The following is a 22,428-nucleotide window of genomic DNA, read 5'->3' as shown; positions in this document are numbered from 1 at the left end:
GGGAATTTACATGACACCACTCCAGCAGTTAAATAAAAAAAATCATGCTGGAGTGGTGCTTTAAAGGGGAACTGTTATGTGGGGAAAGCTATTTACCTGCAGATATAGGGTGAAATTGCAGGTAAATAGTGTGTGATGCAGCAGTAGGACCATACATAGTGAAACGGCAGTGACCCAAACAAAATGTTCCTTTATTGTGTTACTTCACACAGTCTATACATTATACGGCTTCTTCATACAGTCCATTAGTAATACATGGCTATATGATGCAGTCAATAAACAGGCCGAACTTCCATCTGTCCAGTTTCCCTGGGTGACCACATGCCGGTATCAAGTCTCTGTACTCACTCAGTGCACTGCACTCTTTATCCTCCGGATTGCACCCGGGTAAACACAAGACAGCCCAAGACGCAGGGTGTCAGGCTCTTTGGTTCCTTCTGCCTCTGTGACAACTGCTCTGTCTGCTTCCAAGCTCAACACTGACACACCTCCACCTCTACTCCAGGGCTTTTAATCAGTCACTGCTTCATTATTCTATTTACAACCATACCTGTGTCTGCAGTACATCCGCATGGCCTCACTACACTTCCATGTTCATTCTGGAGAGCACATACAGCGCCCCCTAGCTGTAACAGGGGTCACTGCCTCACATATTCTCCCCCCTGTTCATATCTGTCGGGTTGAACATTTGTTACCCCATAAGAGCTCGAGACAGGGCATCGGTATGCCCTTGTAACATCCGCGCTTGACACTACACTAAGAAACCAAAGTAGGGACTGGAACCATCGATCGGCGCATGCATCCCTACCCTTTGCGTTTCTCCTGCACACTTCATTACGGGATCACCCCCCTCGTTCTCCATTACAGAAGCCAAGACCTCTTTTCTTTTTTTTTAGATTTGGGCCAGTTTTGGGTGGTCTCGATCTTGTTTATTTTGGGCACACTAACCCCACGGGTCATCCTGTCACCTAAGTATCCGCTTTCAGGCCCCTGGTACCGTTTCCTCTGTACCCTTATCTGTGCCTCAGTGACTATATCACACTGAAACGCGGTGGACCTGCGCTGGCAACTCTGAGCATATATCTGTACTACGCCGCACCCGAACCTGAGCCTCCCGACACTGCTGTCTAGCGAGCGCTCTATTTAATTTACCCTGACCCCCGGCCCCATCCTTGACTGTTGATACTGTGTCTGTCTGATGTATGGACTGTTTACCTTTTTGTTGCTGACTTGATGGTTTATGAAGCAAATAAATCCACATGGCTGTTGAAGAGTATGTGCCTCCTGTTTCCTCCTACGCACCTGAGTGAGTACAATCCTTGCAAAAGCTAAAGAAAAAAATAACCGGGTACCTCTAGTAGTCACCTACAATCCAAATCTGGAGGTGCTAAGGGGAGCTGCACGGAAATTACAACCTTTACTACAAAAAGATACCCGATTACAATCCATTTTTCCAGACACCCCACTACTGTGTTTTAGGCAGCCCCCAAATCTAAGAATCATCATTGTCAGAAGCTCCCTGTCCTCTCCAACAGCTGCAGGAACCTTTCCTTCCAACCAGAAAAATGTAAAACCTGTCCATTTATAATGACCATGGACAAGATAAAGATCCTCATTTCACATCAGGACTACAAGATACCAGGTACTTTCAGCTGCATCACATCTAATGTGATGTACCTAATTATATGTACCAAATGTCCAGCTGGGGGTCTGTATGTTGGAGAGACAGGGAAAAAGCTGAGAACAAGGATAAATTCTCACCGCCACGCAATAAGAGAAAAAAGAATGGATCTACTTGTGGCCAAACATTTTGGTATGCCTGATCATAGCATCATGGACCTGAAATTACTTGTATTGAAAGGTAACTTCAAATCTCAGAGAGACAGGAGAATCTGGGAGTCTAAACTTATGACAACCTTTGACACACTCAGTGCAGGAATGAATGTGTTGCATGGATTTATGTATTTTTACATCAATTACAGTAAGCAATTTGCACTTCAGACCTTATGGGGCATCATAACACAGAACCAGACCCCAATCAGAGGATAATAAAACATTCACTCCTTATCTACGAACTGTTCCAATATTTATGGACACAACTGTTTATCACTCTCCCATAATGACAGTTCTGTGCTGTTTTGTGTATAAATATGTGATTCTTCAGATGTTGTATTAGTCTATGTCTGATGAAGAGGCCTGAGTAGTCTCGAAAGATTGCAATTTCTTGCAATCTTTTCAGTTAGCCATTAAAAGGTATCAACCACTGAGTACTCTCAATACCAAATATTATTCTACAGCGTACTGGTCACTACAATGGCAGTTTGCAATTTTCACTCAGTAACAACCACTGCTGCCTGTTTCTGGAAAACACCCATGGAGTGAAAATCGTCACTACATGTGTAGATAAATTCCCAAAGGGTTATAACTTCCAAAATGTGGTCCCTTATGGGGTTACATCTGCACTGTAAAATGGTGCTACTTCCCTTCTGAGCTTTGCACTGTGCCTCAAAAGTAGTTTTTGACCACATATGGGGCATCAGTGAACTCAGGAGATATTGCACAACAAACTTTGTGGTCCATTTTCTCTTTTTGCCCTTGCAAAAATACAAAATTTGTAGCTAAAAAGATTTTTGTGGGAAAAGTGTGATTTTTTTTATTTTTATGGCTTAACGTTATAAGCTTCTGTGAAGCACCTGAGGGTTCAAGGTGCTCAATACACATCTAGATAATGTCCCAAAGGGGTCTAGTTTACAAAATGGTGTCACTTGTGGGGGGTCCACCAATTATTCCATCAAATTTTGCATTCAAAAAGTCAAATGGCGCTCCTTCCCTTAAAAAAAGCCCTGCAGTGCTCAGAAACAGTGGTTTTTCCCCCACATATTGGGTATCGGTGTACTCAGGAGGCATGGCCAACAATTTTTAGACAGCAATTTCTCCTGTTAACCTTATGAAAATGCAAAATATGGAGCTAAAAATGATTTATTTGGGAAAAATTAGATTTTTCATTTATTTCCACGGCTCCACGCTCCTGTGTTTTAAAAGTGCTCTTTACACATCTAGATAAGTTCCCTAAGGGGTCTAGTTTCCAAAATGGTTTCACTTGTTGGGGGTTTCCACTGTTTAGGCACATCAGGGGCTCTCCAAACGCATCCGCTAATTATTGCAGCATATTTTGCATTCAAAAAATCAAATGGTGCTCCTTCCCTTCCGAGCCATGCAGTGTGCCAAAACAGTAGATTTCCCCCACATATGGGGGGCATGCTCAGGAGAAATTGCACAACAAAATGTATGGTCCATTTTCTCTTGTTACCTTGCAAAAGTTAAAAAAATAGGTCTAAAGGAAATTTTTTTGTGAAAGAAAAGTAATTCATGTGAAGCACCTGAAAGGTTAATAAACTACTTGAGGGTATGTGCACACGTTCAGGATTACTTGCAGAAGTTTCCTGACAAAAAACGGACATTTCTGCCAGAAATCCGCATGCGTTTTTTTTGCTTGTTTTTTTCGTGTTTTTTCCGGAGCTTTCCCAATGCATTAAATAGTGGGAAAAATGTGAAAAATTCACAAAATTAATGAACATGCTGCTTTTTTTTACCACGATGCATTTTTTTCGCTGAAAAAAAAACACATCATGTGCACAAAAATTGCGGAACGCATTCTAAATGATAGGATGCATATGTATGCATTTTTATCGCGTTTTTATAGCGAAAAAACGGGAGAAAAGCGCGAAAAATCCTGAATGTGGTTTTGAGTACCTTGAGGGGTGCAGTTTTTAGAATGGTGTCATTTGGGGGTATTTTCTATCATATAGGCCCCTCAAAGTCACTTCAAGTGTGAGGTGGTCCCTAAAAAAATGGTTTTGCAAATTTTGTAAAATTTTGTAAAAATGAGAAATCGCTGGTCAACTTTTAACCTTCATAAGTTCCTAACAAAAAAAAATTATGTTTCCAAAATTGTGCTGAAAGTAGATTTACATGTAAAGTAGACATCTGGGAAATGTTATTTAACTGCTTTTTGGAATTTTACTCTCTCATATAAGGACATGAAAATTCAAAGTTGGAAAATTGCTAAATTTTTGTCAAATTTCCATTCTTTCACACATAAACGCATATCATATTGAACAAATTTTACCGCTATCATAAAGTACAATATGTCACGAGAAAACACTCTCATAATCACCAGGATCCATTGAAGCGTTCCAGAGTTATGACCTCATAAATTGACAATGGTCAGAATTGTAAAAATTGGCACGGTCATTTAGGTGAAAACAGGTTTCGGCTCAAAGGGGTTATTATTGGACAGTGTATGACCGTCCCAATTGGAGTCATCTTGTCGACGGTGGAATGGCTTTTATGCTATTTTTGATCAAAAACAGTGTTGCTATGAACTCTGTGTTATTTGGGTGCACATTTGCTTTTTGCTTGTTTAGTTACAGCAGGGTTTTTGCTCATTTTGTTTCTTGTAGGTTTTGTAAATTAATAGTGTTATAAATGTGCCTGGCCACAGTAATAAATATGTGACACATGGGAGAAAATAAACTGTATTACCAACATGAGCCGCCAGCTTTCAGTCATCTCGGCATGACCGGAGCTATTACAGATGCCACTTAGGGCACTGAGAGCTGTGACTCTAAAAATACCATGGACAGACCACATATTACCACCACATAGTGACTGAATACTACAAGACTGATCATCAATTAAAAAAAACACAATACTAAGTGTCATTGTATACAGGATCTCGGTATTTTCTGTCAGGGTATAGGTAATACAGTCATCACTGGTGACATTATACACAGGAGATCAGTATATAGTGTCAGTGTACAGGTAATACAGGGATCACCAGTGACATTATACACAGGAGCTCTGTATGTAGTGTAATTGTACAGGTAATACAGTGATCACTACTGCCAGTGACATTATACACGGGAGCTCTGTATATGGTATACAGTGTATAGTGTCAGTCTACAGGTAACACACTGACTCACCCATGACATCTCTAGCTGAAGTCCTTCATCTTTGCTTTTCTTTTTCATCCAGCACAGACCGCCATCGCTTCTTCCAGCCAGGACTCGTCTTTGCATAAAATAGCACAGTTACCTAGAGCACAGCTTCCAGAGCACATCCCCCACTTTTTCATTTTCTTATACACTACACATCTGAATACAGAGGTGCCCCCACAATCAATATATAATTGGTAATTATGCAAACTCATAGATTGTAAGCATGCGAGCAGGGCCCTCATTCCTTTTGGTATCTGTTGATCTATGTGTTTATTGTTATGCTTAATGTCCATTGTCTGTACAAGTCCCCTCTAAAATGTAAAGCGTTGCGGAATATGTTGGCGCCATAGAAATAAAATTATTATTATTATTATTATTAACCCACACTTCCAAATATAAATTATAATCCACCACTGTGCACCCACTAACTATAAATAACCACTTTCCCCATTTAATATATAAATTAATTAGCACCTGTCCTCTTTCCCCCAATTCATTACCAGCCATTTCATCCTCAACACCCCCACTATGTACCTCCCGCTCTAACCCTAACCCCGATTAATTATATTTACATGCCCCACCCTGTCACTCAAACTGAATTCATCATTTGCAGTCCCCCGTCGTCTCCACGCTTCATCATTTTCAGTCACCCTACTTTAATTTGAAGTCCCCTTACTTCATTCATTGCAATTCCCTATCACCCATTTACTTAATTTACAGTGCCCCTTCATCATTTGCAGCCCCTATCACCCTTCAATTTCATCACGTGCAGTCCACCTTACCCCCCACTTCATCATGTGCAATCACCCTTAACCCCCAATTCATCATGTGCAGTCCCCCTTACCCCCACCCACTTTATGTGCAGCCCCGCTCCTCCCCACTTCATCATGTGCAGCCTCACTCCCCCTTCATCATGTGCAATCCCCCTTACCCCCATGTCATCATGTGTGTCCCACTCCATCATGTGCAGCCCCACTTACCCCCCACTCCATCATGTGCAGTCTCTTTTAATCCCCAAACTCCATTATGTGCATCCTCACTCCCTGATCATCATGTGCAGCCCCACTTACCCCCCACTCCATCATTTGCAGCCCCAATTACCCCCCAATCCATCATGTGCAGTCTCCTTTAATCTCCAAACTCCATCATGTGCATTCTCACTCCCCCTTCATCATGTGCAGCCCCACTTGACCCCCACTCCATAATGTGCAGCCCCACTTACCCCCCACTCAATCATGTGCAGCCCCAGTTACCCCCCACTCCATCATTTGCAGCCCCAATTACCCCCCACTCCATCATGTGCAGTCTACTTTAACCCCCAAACTCCATCATGTGCATCCTCACTCCCCCTTCATCATGTACAGCCCCACTTACCCCCTACTCCATCATGTAGAGCCCCACTTACCCCCCACTCCATCATGTGCAGCCCCACTTACCCACCACTCCATCATGTGCAGTCTCCTTTAACCCCAAACGCATTAATCTGCAGCCTCACCCCCTTCATCATGTGCAGCCCCACTTACCCCCCACTCCATCATGTGCAGTCTCCTTTAACCCCCAAACTCCATCATGTGCAGTCCTCCTTACACCCCCTAACTTCATCACTTTCAGTTACCCCCACCCTTTGAATTCATTTTATAAAGAAATCGAAAAAGTTTTTCATACTTACCAGACCAGTCGCTCCCCTGCAGTGCCTCTCTGATTCCAGCGTCCAGGACATGTCGGCATGTGCATGATGATGTCATCGCGCACACCCAACACCTGACCCGGAAGTACAGAGAACATGGAGGGAGCAGGAGCTGTGCAGCCGTGCACAGCTCCCGGCCCCAGCATACACTGTGATGCGGCTATGTCTGCTGCCAGCCGTGTCACAGTACAGTGGACATGGACACGCACAATTTCCATCAGGTGGCTGGCCCTGTACTGCTGCTGGGGGAGCTGCCGGGGGGGCATTTGCCTCTCTACCACCTGGCCCAGCCTGCCCCTGGTCGTCTCTGTAGTCTGTGCGCCTCTTAAACGTCGTCCTTCAGCTCTGATAAATATGCATGACTTGTCATCCACATAGCACAACAAAATCTTACGCCTGCACAGTAGCATTGCTGTCCCGCGCAGGTGCACTTTCACGGGCGCTGTAACTACATCTTTTGCCACATATCCAATAATGTGCTTTTCTCCATCCGCAGAGCAAAGTGGATGGGCCGCCGATGCTACTGCACAGGAGCAAGATTTCGTTGCACTAAGTAGATGATGCAGGATGAGTCATCCACACCAATCAGAGCCGGAGGACGGTGATTAGGAGCAGGGAGAAAGAACACACACACCGCACATGGTTTTGGGGCTATACAGGGGAAGGCAGGACTCAATATACACATTTGTGTGATGCAGCACAGAGCAAATAACACTGTGACATTTGTTGAGAGACCCAAAAACTGGTGACAGGTTCCCTTTACAATTCTAAATAGCTTTAAACCCTTTTTTTTTTCTTTTCAATCTGCTTTTTTGCGGGGTAGGTGGGGGGGGGGAATCCTATGCCTCAGTCTTTTTCTTAAAATGAATGCCGCAATGCAGCAATTTTCAAATCATTTACGTGTGATTTGGTTTTGTTCTCATATCGATATTGTCGTCTTTGCTTTGCTTTGTTGCCATTTCTGTATAGTAAACCCAGTTCTGGCATTCTGTCATTTGTATCAGTGTAATAAGTTGTTTCTGTGGCTTGATCACATTTTTATTCGTGTAGTGTTAGTGAGTCACCAGCCAGGGCAGTGGGGTACTCGGTACCGGGTCTGGTCTTAAAGGAAATGTTACGGTGGCTGTGACCCGGTCCGTGGCCCTTGATGCTCAATTTAAAGTGGAAAGGTCTTTAAAGGGAATTGCAGAAATAAAGTTTGTATTCGTGATGCCACCTGTGGTTCTCGGTCAGAGGGGACCGACGCTGCTTAAAGGGGTCCTCTGAGGAAATGTTACTGCAGCAAAGATCGCGACGCTTCCCACAGGTGAAGCGGGGTCCCCAGGGCTCCCGGTGTGCTGGGCAGGGATGGTGTATGCCGGCAAATAAATGGAGGTCACAACGTAATGTCTTTACCTGGTTTACTGAGGGTAGCAGGCCACAGTCCAGGGTACCAGGTGCAGGTGATGATATGGTCCGGCAGGCTTAGAGCAAAGGTGATCCCTCTCCCAGGTGAGCTCTCCTCTCACTAGATGTTACCTGGGCAAAACCCAGTCAGCTTCTCTCTAACTTCCTATCCAACCCCCAGTTTTACCAGAGTGGGAGGAATGGCCTAATACATAGAACCCTTTGCTCCCCCTGGTGGCCGGAGTGTGAAGTGTAATGTGTGACTGTGATACCTGGTCAGGTGAACTCTTTTAGTGCAATCAGACGTACCATCACTCCCCCTTGTGGAAGAGCGACAATACTGCAACGACCAGGACTCTGGGGCGCTGCAGATGTAATACGGCCCGTGGACACATACCCTTAGGCTGGAGTCACACTAGCTTATTGCATCCAATGCGAGAGCATCGGATGCGATATGCTAATGACCCTCGGCTCCTGCTCTGCTGCGAGCGGGAGCTGAGTGTCATGCGTCTGTGCTCCGAGCCTCTCGCAGAGAGCGGATCGGAGCACAGCTGCGGAGGAGGTGGAGAAACTAATTTCTCCATCTCCTCCATTGCCGAGGTCAGCATTTAACGCACATCACTCGGATGATATCCGAGTGATGTGCGTTGTCTCACTCGCACCCATAGGCTCATATGGGTGCGAGTGAGCCGAGAGTCGGCCGAGTGTCCGTGACAATGGTAGCAGGCTGCGATTGTCTCGGACTGAGGAAAACGGCTGACAAAAAATTGGCTGCTGGGAGCTGCCCCATAGTTTAACACTGGTCCAAGTGCAATGCGATTTTTTTTTTATTCCATTACACTCATCCGTTTTAGTCGCCAGTGTGACCCCGGCCTTAGTGTAGTGACCTGAAAAACCATTACTAATGTATGTTATATGTCATATGGTAAGTGTGTTCTCTATTCCTTACGTGATTACACTTGTGACACCGGCTCCCCGTCTTACCTTCGGAGGAGGTAAATTAATTAAAGCAAGCGTACAGAGAGAAGAAAAATTGCAGCACTCACCCATAAATCTTCATTTCTTTATTGAATAAAACAATCCATCATAGGATGTGGCACGGAGACGGCTTGGGCTTGTGAGGGGAGCAGGGTTGTGCAGGAACGAGACAGACGACGGCCGTTTCGCGCACTTGCGCTTCTACGGGTCCATGTGAGTTGTGCTTGTGATGTCATTTCCTTTTATAGGATTCAGACATTTCACATTTTATATATACATATACAAAAATAAATTAAAAACAACATTATACTCGGACTACATAACTCAGACATACAACCACTTAGATGAAAACTGACATATCGAGTTTTTCATTTAAACCCCAGGGGCCCTGTGCATTTGTCCTAAGGATCCACCTGGCTTCCCGTTGTAAAAGTAGTTTATTGTGATCGCCTCCTTGCCTAGGAAAGGTAACTGTTTCAAGTCCGGCAAACCTTAACACATTAGGGTCACCGCCATGACATTCTTGTATATGTTTAACTAGGCGTGCTCTCCCCTTACCCGTGAGGATAGAATTGTAATGCTCACGGAATCGTACCATGAGGGGCCTTATTGTTTTGCCTATATAAAAGCGGTTGCAGGGGCAGAAAATAGCGTAGACAATAAATTTGCTTTTACATATTATAAAGTCTTTCACCGTATGATAGTATGTACCTATCTTTAACGGATTATCCGTTTGATGAAGGGAACACATGCTACAATTTCCACACTTGTGATTACCTGGTGGAGCAGATTTCTCAATCCAATTTATGTTTCGCTTTTCTATGCGATTCTTTACAACTAAATCTCCTATATTATTTGAACGTTTGTACGAGAATAAGGGAGTAGTTACTGCGAAGTCTGCATCTTTTTGGAGAACGTGCCAATTCCTGCGAATTGCTGCGTGTATTTGATTGTCTAAAGGGCTATGCTTAAAAATGAATGGGAACCTGCGATTTTCGTTGCGTTTTTTTGTCCCATCGTCTTTTTTGTTTTTTCTTTTATTTCCCTATTTTAGAAGGTCTATTTGGGATAGGGCTGTCGCTCGTACCTCGGCTTCATGCAATAAAAGCTCTGGGTATCCTCTTTTTTTAAAACGCATTTTTAACTCTTGAATTTGTTCACTATAAATCTCGTCACAATTATTTATTTTTCTCAATCTCACCATCTGACTATATGGGATACTACGCTTAGTATGGTGAGGGTGGGCGCTATTGAAATGTAAAACACTATTAGTTGCTGTAATTTTTCTATGAACACTTGTTATTATGGAACCCTCTTTAATTTCCACTTTTACGTCCAAGAACTCTAATTCACTGCCTCCAAAAACGGACGTGAACCTCATATTTTCGTCATTTTCGTTCAGAAACTTCACAAAAAGATTAAAGGTTTCTTCACCCCCATCCCAAATGATAAAGATATCGTCAGCAAAACGCAAAAAAAGGCGTATATGTTTTAAATAGGGGTTTATGGGTCCGGTGACATGCTTCTCCTCAAACGCTGCAAGAAACAGGTTTGCAAAGACGCATGCCACCGGAGTACCCATCGCTGTACCGACTCTTTGGCAATACCATTTATCCAAAAATTTGAATGTATTATTAGACAGAACAAATCCCAAACTGTCCGTTATGAATGATATAAAATCCTGATCTTTCTCTGTATTTAATAAGACACGGCAGATCGCTTCTATTCCCTTCTGTTGCGGAATTCTTGTGTACAAACTGGTAATATCTATAGATGTTAAAGCAAATGTAGGTTGCCAGATAAAATCTTTAAGGGCTAGGAGGAAATCCCCTGAATCTTTGATAAATGAAGGAATTTCACATAACAACGGTTTCAATAACCAGTCGAGGAATTGTGAGAGGGGTTCTGTTATTGAATTTATTCCGGACACAATTGGAGGTCCTGGAGGTTTTTCTGCATTCTTGTGAATTTTCGGAATGCTATACCAATTGGGGTAGCTGGGATATAAATATACAAGAATGCAGAAAAACCTCCAGGACGTCCAATTGTGTCCGGAATAAATTCAATAACAGAACCCCTCTCACAATTCCTCAACTGGTTATTGAAACCGTTGTTATGTGAAATTCCTTCATTTATCAAAGATTCAGAGGATTTCCTCCTAGCCCTTAAAGATTTTTATCTGGCAACCTACATTTGCTTTAACATCTATAGATATTACCAGTTTGTACACAAGAATTCCACAACAGAAGGGAATAGAAGCGATCCGCCGTGTCTTATTAAATACAGAGAAAGATCAGGATTTTATCATTCATAACGGACAGTTTGGGATTTGTTCTGTCTAATAATACATTAAAATTTTTGGATAAATGGTATTGCCAAAGAGTCGGTACAGCGATGGGTACTCCGGTGGCATGCGTCTTTGCAAACCTGTTTCTTGCAGCGTTTGAGGAGAAGCATGTCACCGGACCCATAAACCCCTATTTAAAACATACACGCCTTTTTTTGCGTTTTGCTGACGATATCTTTATCATTTGGGATGGGGGTGAAGAAACCTTTAATCTTTTTGTGAAGTTTCTGAACGAAAATGACGAAAATATGAGGTTCACGTCCGTTTTTGGAGGCAGTGAATTAGAGTTCTTGGACGTAAAAGTGGAAATTAAAGAGGGTTCCATAATAACAAGTGTTCATAGAAAAATTACAGCAACTAATAGTGTTTTACATTTCAATAGCGCCCACCCGCACCATACTAAGCGTAGTATCCCATATAGTCAGATGGTGAGATTGAGAAAAATAAATAATTGTGACGAGATTTATAGGGAACAAATTCAAGAGTTAAAAATGCGTTTTAAAAAAAGAGGATACCCAGAGCTTTTATTGCATGAAGCCGAGGTACGAGCGACAGCCCTATCCCAAATAGACCTTCTAAAATAGGGAAATAAAAGAAAAAACAAAAAAGACGATGGGACAAAAAAACGCAACGAAAATCGCAGGTTCCCATTCATTTTTAAGCATAGCCCTTTAGACAATCAAATACACGCAGCAATTCGCAGGAATTGGCACGTTCTCCAAAAAGATGCAGACTTCGCAGTAACTACTCCCTTATTCTCGTACAAACGTTCAAATAATATAGGAGATTTAGTTGTAAAGAATCGCATAGAAAAGCGAAACATAAATTGGATTGAGAAATCTGCTCCACCGGGTAACCACAAGTGTGGAAATTGTAGCATGTGTTCCCTTCATCAAACGGATAATCCGTTAAAGATAGGTACATACTATCATACGGTGAAAGACTTTATAACATGTAAAAGCAAATTTATTGTCTACGCTATTTTCTGCCCCTGCAACCGCTTTCATATAGGCAAAACAATAAGGCCCCTCATGGTACGATTCCATGAGCATTACAATTCTATCCTCACGGGTAAGGGGAGAGCACGCCTAGTTAAACATATACAAGAATGTCATGGCGGTGACCCTAATGTGTTAAGGTTTGCCGGACTTGAAACAGTTACCTTTCCTAGGCAAGGAGGCGATCACAATAAACTACTTTTACAACGGGAAGCCAGGTGGATCCTTAGGACAAATGCACAGGGTCCCTGGGGTTTAAATGAAAAACTCGATATGTCAGTTTTCATCTAAGTGGTTGTATGTCTGAGTTATGCAGTCCGAGTATAATGTTGTTTTTAATTTATTTTTGTATATGTATATATAAAATGTGAAATGTCTGAATCCTATAAAAGGAAATGACATCACAAGCACAACTCACATGGACCCGTAGAAGCGCAAGTGCGCGAAACGGCCGTCGTCTGTCTCGTTCCTGCACAACCCTGCTCCCCTCACAAGCCCAAGCCGTCTCCGTGCCACATCCTATGATGGATTGTTTTATTCAATAAAGAAATGAAGATTTATGGGTGAGTACTGCAATTTTTCTTCTCTCTGTACGCTTGCTTGGATTGCTGTAAGTTCCTGCATAGCACCGCCTTATTCTTCCACGAGTTGCTATATCCCCGCAGCTGAAGAAGGATCTTATCGTTGAGACAGTTTATAAGCCGTTTACCCCTTCAGTGCCGCTGTATTCTCTCTATTTTACGGTAAATTAATTAATACTATGCTGCCCTCTTCTGCCTTGTTTTGGTATTACAACTAGTAGTATTATGCTGCCCTCTTCTTCTTTAGTTTGGCATTGCAACTTTTTTTTCTGATTGGAAGATAAGTGGCAGTTGGAGGTGGTGCGTGGGGGGACGAAAAAGTCACGTGACGGGCGGTTTTGGTGGGGAGAGGCAGTAGAAAATTGGGGCTCCTTTATTGGGAAAAGCAGGGAGTACAAATAGAACCCTATTCGGAGTGCCCCGCGTTTACAGTAGCAGAGTGCTGAGACAAGTGAAGGAACTGCAGAATTGCGCAGCAGATTCCTCGGATACTCCGATCCGATTAAGGTTGGCTGATCCTCCCCATTCATGCAGCATAATTAGTCAAATGGAAAGTTACCGCCATCCTCCCAAGGCTGGGACTGAGAAAAGGTTTTGACCGTCACAATGTGTAAGAAAAATTTTCGACTTCCCATGACTGTTATATTGAAAAAATCTAAGAATAGATACAAGTCTTTACTAAAGTTCATCTTTCAAGTTTGTACGGGACCCTCATCCGCGGCCTCATGCCTTGAATTTTTATGCCCTTAAATAACAGAGTTATGTCACACAAAATACTTAATAAGTAACATTTCCCACATGTCTACTTTACATCAGCACAATTTTGGAACCCAAATTTTTTTTTTTAGGGAGGTATAAGGGTTAAAAGTTGATCAGCAATTTCTCATTTTTATAACACCATTTTTTTTAAGGACTACATCATATTTGAAGTCACTTTGAGGGGTCTATATGATAGAAAATACCATTCTAAAAACTGCACCCCTCAAGGTGCTCAAAACCACATTCAAGAAGTTTGACCCTTCAGGTGTTTCACAGGAATTTTTGGAATGTTTAAAAAAAAGCTCCAATTTGTTTTAATTTACCAAGGGTAACAGGAGAAATTGAACCCCAAAAGTTGTTGTACAATTTGTTCTGAGTATGTTGATATCCCATATGTGGGGGTAAACCACTGTTTGGGCGCATGGCAGAGCTCGGAAGGGAAGGAGCGCCATGAGACTTTTCAATGCAAAATTGACTGGAATTGAGATAGGACACCATGTCGCGTTTGGAGAGCCCCTGATGTACCTAAACATTGAAACCCCCCACAAGTGACACCATTTTGGAAAGTAGACCCCCTAAGGAACTTATCTAGCTGTATGGTGAGCACTTTAAACCCCCAAGTGTTTCACTACAGTTTATAATGCAGAGCCGTGAAAATAAAAATTCTTTTTTTTTCCACAAAAATTATTTTTTAGCCCCCAGTTTTGTAGTTTCCCAAGGGTAACAAAAGAAATTGGACCCTAAAAGTTGTTGTCCAATTTGTTCTGAGTATGCTGATACCCCATATGTGGGAGAAAACTACTGTTTTGGCGCATGGCAGAGCTTGAAAAGGAAGGAGCGCCATTTGGAATGCAGACTTAGATGGAATAGTCTGCAGGTGTCACATTTAGTTTGCAGAGCCCCTGATGTCCTTAAACAGTAGAAACCCTGCACAAGTAACCCCATATTGGAAAATAGACCCCCCCAAGGAACTTATATAGATGCGTTGTGAGAACTTTGAACCCCCAAGTGTTTTACTACAGTTTATAACGCAGAGCCGTGAAAATAAAAAATCTTTTTTTCCCACAAAAATGATTTTTTAGCCCCCCCCCAAATTATTATTTTCCCAAGGGTAGCCAGAAAAATTGGACTCTAAAAATTGTTGTCCAATTTATTGTGAGTACACTGATACCCCGTATGTTGGGGTAAACCCCTGTTTTGGCACACGAGAGAGCTCGGAAGGGAAGGAGCACTGTTTTACTTTTTCAATGCAGAATTGGCTGGAATTGAGATCGGACGCCATGTCGCATTTGGAGAGCCCCTGATGTGCCTAAACAGTGGAAACCCCCCAATTCTAACTGAAACCCTAACCCAAGCACACCCCTAACCCTAATCCCAACCCTAACTATAATCCTAACCACACCCCTAATCTGAACATGCCCCTAACCCTAATTCCAACCACATCCCTAACCCCAATACACCCCTAATCCGAACCCTAGCCACACCCTTAACTCCAACACACCCCTAACCCTAATCCCAACCATAACCCTAACCACACCCCGAACCCTGACACACCCCTAACTCTATTTCCAACCCTAATCCCAACCGTAAATGTAATCCAAACACTAACCCTAAATTTAGCCCCAACCCTAACTTTAGCCCCAACCCTAACCCTAACTGTTGCCCCAACCATAATCCCAACACTAACCCTAATCCCAACCATAACCCTAACTTTAGCCCCAACCTAACCCTAACTTTAGCCCCAAACCTAACTGTAGCCCCAACCATAACCCCAACGCTAACCCTAATCCCAACCCTAACCCTAACTTTAGCCCCAACCCTAACCCTAACTGTAGCCCCAACCCTAATCCCAACACTAACCCTAATCCCAACCCTAACCCTAACTGTAGCTCCAACCCTAACCCTAACTTTAGCCCCAACCCTAACCCTAACTTTAGCCCAAACACTAACTTTAGCCCCAACCCTAACCCTAACTTTAGCCTCAACCCTAACCCCAACTGTAGCCCCAAACCTAACCCTAACTGTTGCCCCAACCCTAACCCTAACTGTTGCCCCAACCCTAACCCTAACTGTAGCCCCAACCCTAACCCTAACTGTAGCCCCAACTCTGACTGTAGCACCAACCTTAACTGTAGCCCTAACCCTAACTTTTGCCCCAACCCTAACTTTAGCCCCAACCCTAACCCTAACTTTAGCCCCAACTGTAATCCCAACACTAACCCTAATCCCAACCGTAGCCCTAACTTTAGCCCCAACCCTAACCCTAACTTTAGCCCCAACCCTAACTGTAGCCCCAACCCTAACCCCAATGCTAACCCTAATCCCAACCCTAACCCTAACTTTAGCCCAAACCCTAACCCTAACTGTAGCCCCAACCATAATCCCAACACTAACCCTAATGCCAACCCTAACCCTAACTTTAGCCCCAACCTTAACCCTAACTTTAGCCCCAACCTTAACCCTAACTGTAGCCCCAGCCCTAACCCTAACTGTAGCCCCAACCCTAATCCCAACACTAACCCTAATCCCAACCCTAACCCTAACTGTAGCTCCAACCCTAACCCTAACTTTAGCCCCAACCCTAACTTTAGCCCCAACCCTAACCCTAACTTTAGCCCCAACCCTAACCCTAACTTTAGCACCAACCCTAACCCTAACTTTAGCCCCAACCATAATCCCAACACTAACCCTAATCCCAACCATAACCCTAACTTTAGCCCCAACCTAACCCTAACTTTAGCCCCAAACCTAACTGTAGCCCCAACCATAACCCCAACGCTAACCCTAATCCCAACCCTAACCCTAACTTTAGCCCCAACCCTAACCCTAACTGTAGCCCCAACCCTAATCCCAACACTAACCCTAATCCCAACCCTAACCCTAACTGTAGCTCCAACCCTAACCCTAACTTTAGCCCCAACCCTAACCCTAACTTTAGCCCAAACACTAACTTTAGCCCCAACCCTAACCCTAACTTTAGCCTCAACCCTAACCCCAACTGTAGCCCCAAACCTAACCCTAACTGTTGCCCCAACCCTAACCCTAACTGTTGCCCCAACCCTAACCCTAACTGTAGCCCCAACCCTAACCCTAACTGTAGCCCCAACTCTGACTGTAGCACCAACCTTAACTGTAGCCCTAACCCTAACTTTTGCCCCAACCCTAACTTTAGCCCCAACCCTAACCCTAACTTTAGCCCCAACTGTAATCCCAACACTAACCCTAATCCCAACCGTAGCCCTAACTTTAGCCCCAACCCTAACCCTAACTTTAGCCCCAACCCTAACTGTAGCCCCAACCCTAACCCCAATGCTAACCCTAATCCCAACCCTAACCCTAACTTTAGCCCAAACCCTAACCCTAACTGTAGCCCCAACCATAATCCCAACACTAACCCTAATGCCAACCCTAACCCTAACTTTAGCCCCAACCTTAACCCTAACTTTAGCCCCAACCTTAACCCTAACTGTAGCCCCAGCCCTAACCCTAACTGTAGCCCCAACCCTAATCCCAACACTAACCCTAATCCCAACCCTAACCCTAACTGTAGCTCCAACCCTAACCCTAACTTTAGCCCCAACCCTAACTTTAGCCCCAACCCTAACCCTAACTTTAGCCCCAACCCTAACCCTAACTGTAGCCCCAACCCTAACCCTAACTATAGCCCCAACCCTAATCCCAACCCTAATCCCAACCCTAACCCTAACTTTAGCCCCAACCCTAACCCTAGCTTTAGCCCCAACCCTAACCCTATCTGTTGCCCCAACCCTAACCCTAACTGTAGCCCCAACCCTAACTGTAGCCCCAACCCTAACTGTAGCCCCAATCCTAACTGTAGCCCTAATCCTAACTTTAGCCCCAACCTTAACCCTAACTTTAGCCCCAACCCTAACCCTAACCCTAATGGGAAAATGGAAATAAATACATTTTTTAAATTTTATTATTTTTCCCTAACTAGGGGGTGATGAAGGGGGGTTTGATTTACTTTTATAGTGGGTTTTTTAGCAGATTTTTATGATTGGCAGCTGTTGGCACACAAACACTTTTATTGCAAAAAATAGTTTTTGCATCTCCACATTTTGAGAGCTATAATTTTTCCATATTTTGGTCCACAGGGTCATGTGAGGTCTTGTTTTTTGTGGGACAAGTTGACTTTTTTATTAGCACCATTTTCGGGCATGTGACTTTTTTGATCACTTTTTATTCCGATTTTTGTGAGGCAGAATGAACAAAAAAAACAGCAATTCGTGAATTTCTTTTGGGGGGGGGGGGTGTTTATACCGTTCCATGTTTAATAAAATTGATAAAGCAGTTTTATTCTTCGGGTCAGTACGATTACAGGGATACCTCATTTATATTATTTTTTTATGTTTTGGCGCTTTTATACGATAAAATAGATTTTAGATAAAAAATAATTATTTTTGCATCGCTTTATTCTGAGGACTATAACTTTTTTATTTTTTTGCTGATGCAGCTGTTTGGCAGCTCGTTTCTTGCGGGACAAGATGATGTTTTTAGCAGTACCATGTTTTTTATATCCCTCTTTTTGATCGCGTGTTATTCCACTTTTTGTTTGGCGGTATGATAATAAAGAGTTGTTTTTTGCCTCGTTTTTTTTTTACAGTGATCACTGAAGGGGTTAAATAGTGGGACAATTTTTTAGGTCGGGTCGTTACGGACGCGGCGATACTAAATATGTGTACTTTTATTGTTTTTTTTATTTAGACAAAGAAATGTATTTATTGGAACAATATATATATATATATATATATATATATATATATATATATATATATATTTCTTTTCTTTATTTCGGATTTTTTTTTTTTTTACACTTGTAAATATTTTTTTTTGACTTCCTTACATTGCCCCAGGGGGGACATGACTGTATAGTGTCAGATCGCTGATCTGACACTTTGCACTGCACTGTGTCAGATCAGCGATCACACAGGCACTGCAGGGAGGCTTGCCGACCGCTTGCAAGCCACCTCCTTGCAGGACCCGGAAGGCCCCTTGCAGCCATTTTGGATCCGGGCTTGCAAGGAGGAGCAGGTAGGAGACCCTCGGAGCAACGCGATCACATCGCCTTGCTTCGAGAGTCTCAGGAAAGCAGGCAGGGAGCCCCCTCCCTGCGCGATGCTTCCCTGAGCCACCGGAACGCTGTGATCATGTTTGATCGCAGTGTTCCAGGGGTTAGTGTGCCAGGAGCGGTCCGTGACCGCTCCTGGAACATAGTGCCGGATGTCAGCTGCTATAGTCAGCTGACACCCGACGGCGATCGGCCGCGCTCCCCCCTGTCTCCCTTCTGTGCCGGGCTGGATGGAGACACATGGTCCATGTGTCTCCATCCTGCCGGTGAAACATTGCGTCTTGCCGCTTTCAATTAAAAAAATTAAAAAAACCTTTCTTCTTACCTGGCTGCGCTCCTGCAGCGGAGATCCCTCCCGGCATTTCAGCACGCACTCGCCGGCGAATGACAATGACGTCATACGCCAGAGATGCGCGCTGACGTCAGCTGCCAGCCTCCTATTGGCTGGTGGCTGTAACCATTGCCATGCATGCCCACACGGGCCCGCAAGGCTGCAATAGAGTAACTGAACCTGCGTCTCGGACGCAGGTTCAGTTACCGATAGAAGCCTGCTGCTGGGTCCCGGGCCCAATGAGCAGAAGAGACGGGGCCCGATGCAGGGCCCCTCTGCCCACCGGGCCCCATACGCCAGTCAGGGCAGTAATGCCCTGATGGCGGCCCTGCTTGTGAGCATTAACATAACTCTTAGTCTCATATCCGTCATCTCCCCCTTTATAATTGCCACCTGACCTAGGGATTGTTAGAGCCATTGGAGTAACTGCGACTGAACCATCCTCCGAGATACTAGGCCCTGCATCTCACAAGGCGGTGCGTCATTAGTATGTTTGTGCACATAGAATGTCCTGATCTCGGGAACGCATGTCCTGTTTACCATAAGCAAAGTCCTACCAAGAACCTTGATTTTTAAGCCGGCTAAAAAATAGTCGCACGTGACTAATAATCATTTTGCTCTTACATCAGGTGAGCAAACCTATTTAAATGAGCCAATAATCAGGAAGATGCGCTCTTAGGCTGCCGTCACACTAGCAGTATTTGGTCAGTATTTTACATCAATATTTGTAAGCCAAAACCAGGAGTGGGTGATAAATGCAGAAGTGGTGCATATCTTTCTATTATACTTTTCCTCTATTTGTTCCACTCCTGGTTTTGGCTTACAAGTACTGATGTAAAATACTAACCAAATACCGCTAGTGCGACGGCAGCCTTACAATCACACATTTCATGATTATTGGCTCATCTAAATTGGCCATAATTTAGTTTCTGTTGGCTATGCGGGTCTGCAACACAAAACGTTTTGATTGTATGCGGCTGGCCTGTACTTAGACTATCTAGAAAGCAAGATTACAAAAGTTACGAGACGTGGGCCTGTGTTCTTAAAAATGCCAGGGCTGAATTTCTGTCCCAGTCTGGCCCTGGTGCCGGGGTTTGCTTAAAGTCACCGATCTCAGTGACTGGTGAATGTAATTGCTCGGGGTACACCTGCATCACTGAAATCCGGCAGCTCCTGGGTGAAGTAAAGTTAATTTTCTCCCGGGTACTGCACTTTTAGTACTGCAGCTTGGCACCTTCATAACGCTATTAACCTATACATTAACAATTATTTGTGCTCGTCTTTAGGAGGTGATAGTATTTTCTGATCTGCGCCTCCCTGAGATAGTTCAGCTATGTGACTATCTTCTACAGTTTTGGAGAGAATATTGCTATATATCTTGGGTAAGAGCAAAAGATTTGTTGCTGCTTGTCTTGTATGCAACAGTTATGTGACACACCAGGAATTCGGTTGTCACAATGGTATTGCCTTCCTCACGGGGAGGGTGATGCCATGCTTGGAAGCGACAGGGATCCTTTTAACAGGTAACACGTACATACAACACTGTTCTGACTCCGGGCCAGAAGGGGGAGCTCTGATCGAGTTTGTGGGTGGCTTCCCTATATATTCTGGCTGGAGGAGGAGTGAGGTAGTCAGTCTAGAGGAGAGCTGGAGACATGAGGTTCTGCAGCTCCTGTCAGAGCAGTCTGTGAGAGACTGTGAGGGGAGAAGAGGCAAAGGAGAGGAAAAATACTGGGAGTGGAGCTGCGAGAGGGCTCACTCCAAATAAAGTGCAAGAAACCAGAAGCCGGACTTCCGAGGTTGGGGGTAACTGTATGCCCCACAGCAGAAGGGTGGTCGCCTGTCCACCATTACATCTGAAGGCACAGCAGCATATAGAGCCCAGAGTCACCGCATGTAGGGACGCCTGTAAAAAGGCTTGAGTTGCCTGTCATACGGATATTGTCCTATTAATAGGACAGAGAGAGAGAAAGTGAGGACCTTGCGTGAAGCCTTAGACAGCAAGGGACTACAACACAGCGTAGTAAGGAAGGCCTACCTGGCAAGGGGGATTCTGAATCGCTTCCAGGCTGGCCGGACCTCACCATCACCTGTGATCCGTACCCTGGACTGTGGCTGCATACTAAAAGTAAAAGGTAAAGAGATTGCAACCTTGTGTCCTCCAATTCTTTCCGGCACTACACCGTCTGTCATCTTTTCCTACTACACCGGGAGCCCTGGGGACTAAGCTTCACCTGTGGGAAGCCATACCATCCCTGCTGCAATAACATCATCCCCAGTGGACCCCTTTAAGCAGCGTCAGTCATCCCTGACCGAATACCACAGGTGGCGTCACAAACAAACTTTATTCACAACAACCCCTTTAAAGACTTTCCCTTTAACTTGGACGCCCAGGGCCACGGACCGGGTCGCTGCTACTGTGACTACCCTTTTAATGACCACCGGACCCAGTACCGAGTATCCCACGGCCCTAGGGGGCGCTCCAGTTACATTATCAAATTACCAATGGATGGAGGTTGAACTATAGTGAGGATTGGTAGAGCCTCAGTATTGGCTATTCTAAGGTTTCTGAAATAACTGAAGATGGTTTGACCAGTCTCCACCACAGCTGCACTCCGAGTAGTACTGATATGATAACCGGAAACTTATCAGTTAATGTCAGATCTTGTCTAGTAGACATCCTAATATATTAGAACTATGGAGGACCAGGTTCTGAAAAGGAGGAGTTCAAATGACTCTTGTGTTAGGTTTTCTGCTTTTAGCCTATTTGTCACAGGTTTACCGGGACAGAGAGAAACCAGAAAACACAACATCTGATTTCTCCTCCTCCTGCACTGATTAGAAGCACCTCACCTTCATATTAAATGCTGTAAGTTTATTTTAGCAGTGCAGGGGTTAATCTGATCAGTTGAGAGCTCCTGGAGCTTTAGGCTATGTGCACACGTTCAGGATTTCTTGCAGAAAATTCCTGAGAAAAACCTGAAATTTTCTGCAAGAAATCTGCAAGAAATCTGCATGCGTTTTTGCCGTTTTTTTTTTCCGGACATTTCCCAATGCATTTTATAGTGGGAAATCTGCAAAAAAACCCGCAAAATTAATGAACATGCTGCGTTTTTTTTTTCGCGGAAAAAGACGCATCATGTGCACAAAAATTGCGGAATTCATTCTAAATGATGGGATGCATATTGTATGCTGTTTTTTAGTGGTTTTATAGCGTTTTTATCGGGAAAAAACGCGAAAAAAATGCTAAAAATCAGCAACGTGTGCACACA

This window comes from Ranitomeya variabilis, chromosome 4 (genome assembly GCF_051348905.1).
Source record: "Ranitomeya variabilis isolate aRanVar5 chromosome 4, aRanVar5.hap1, whole genome shotgun sequence".
Taxonomy (NCBI): domain Eukaryota; kingdom Metazoa; phylum Chordata; class Amphibia; order Anura; family Dendrobatidae; genus Ranitomeya; species Ranitomeya variabilis.
This window is presented reverse-complemented; position numbering follows the sequence as displayed.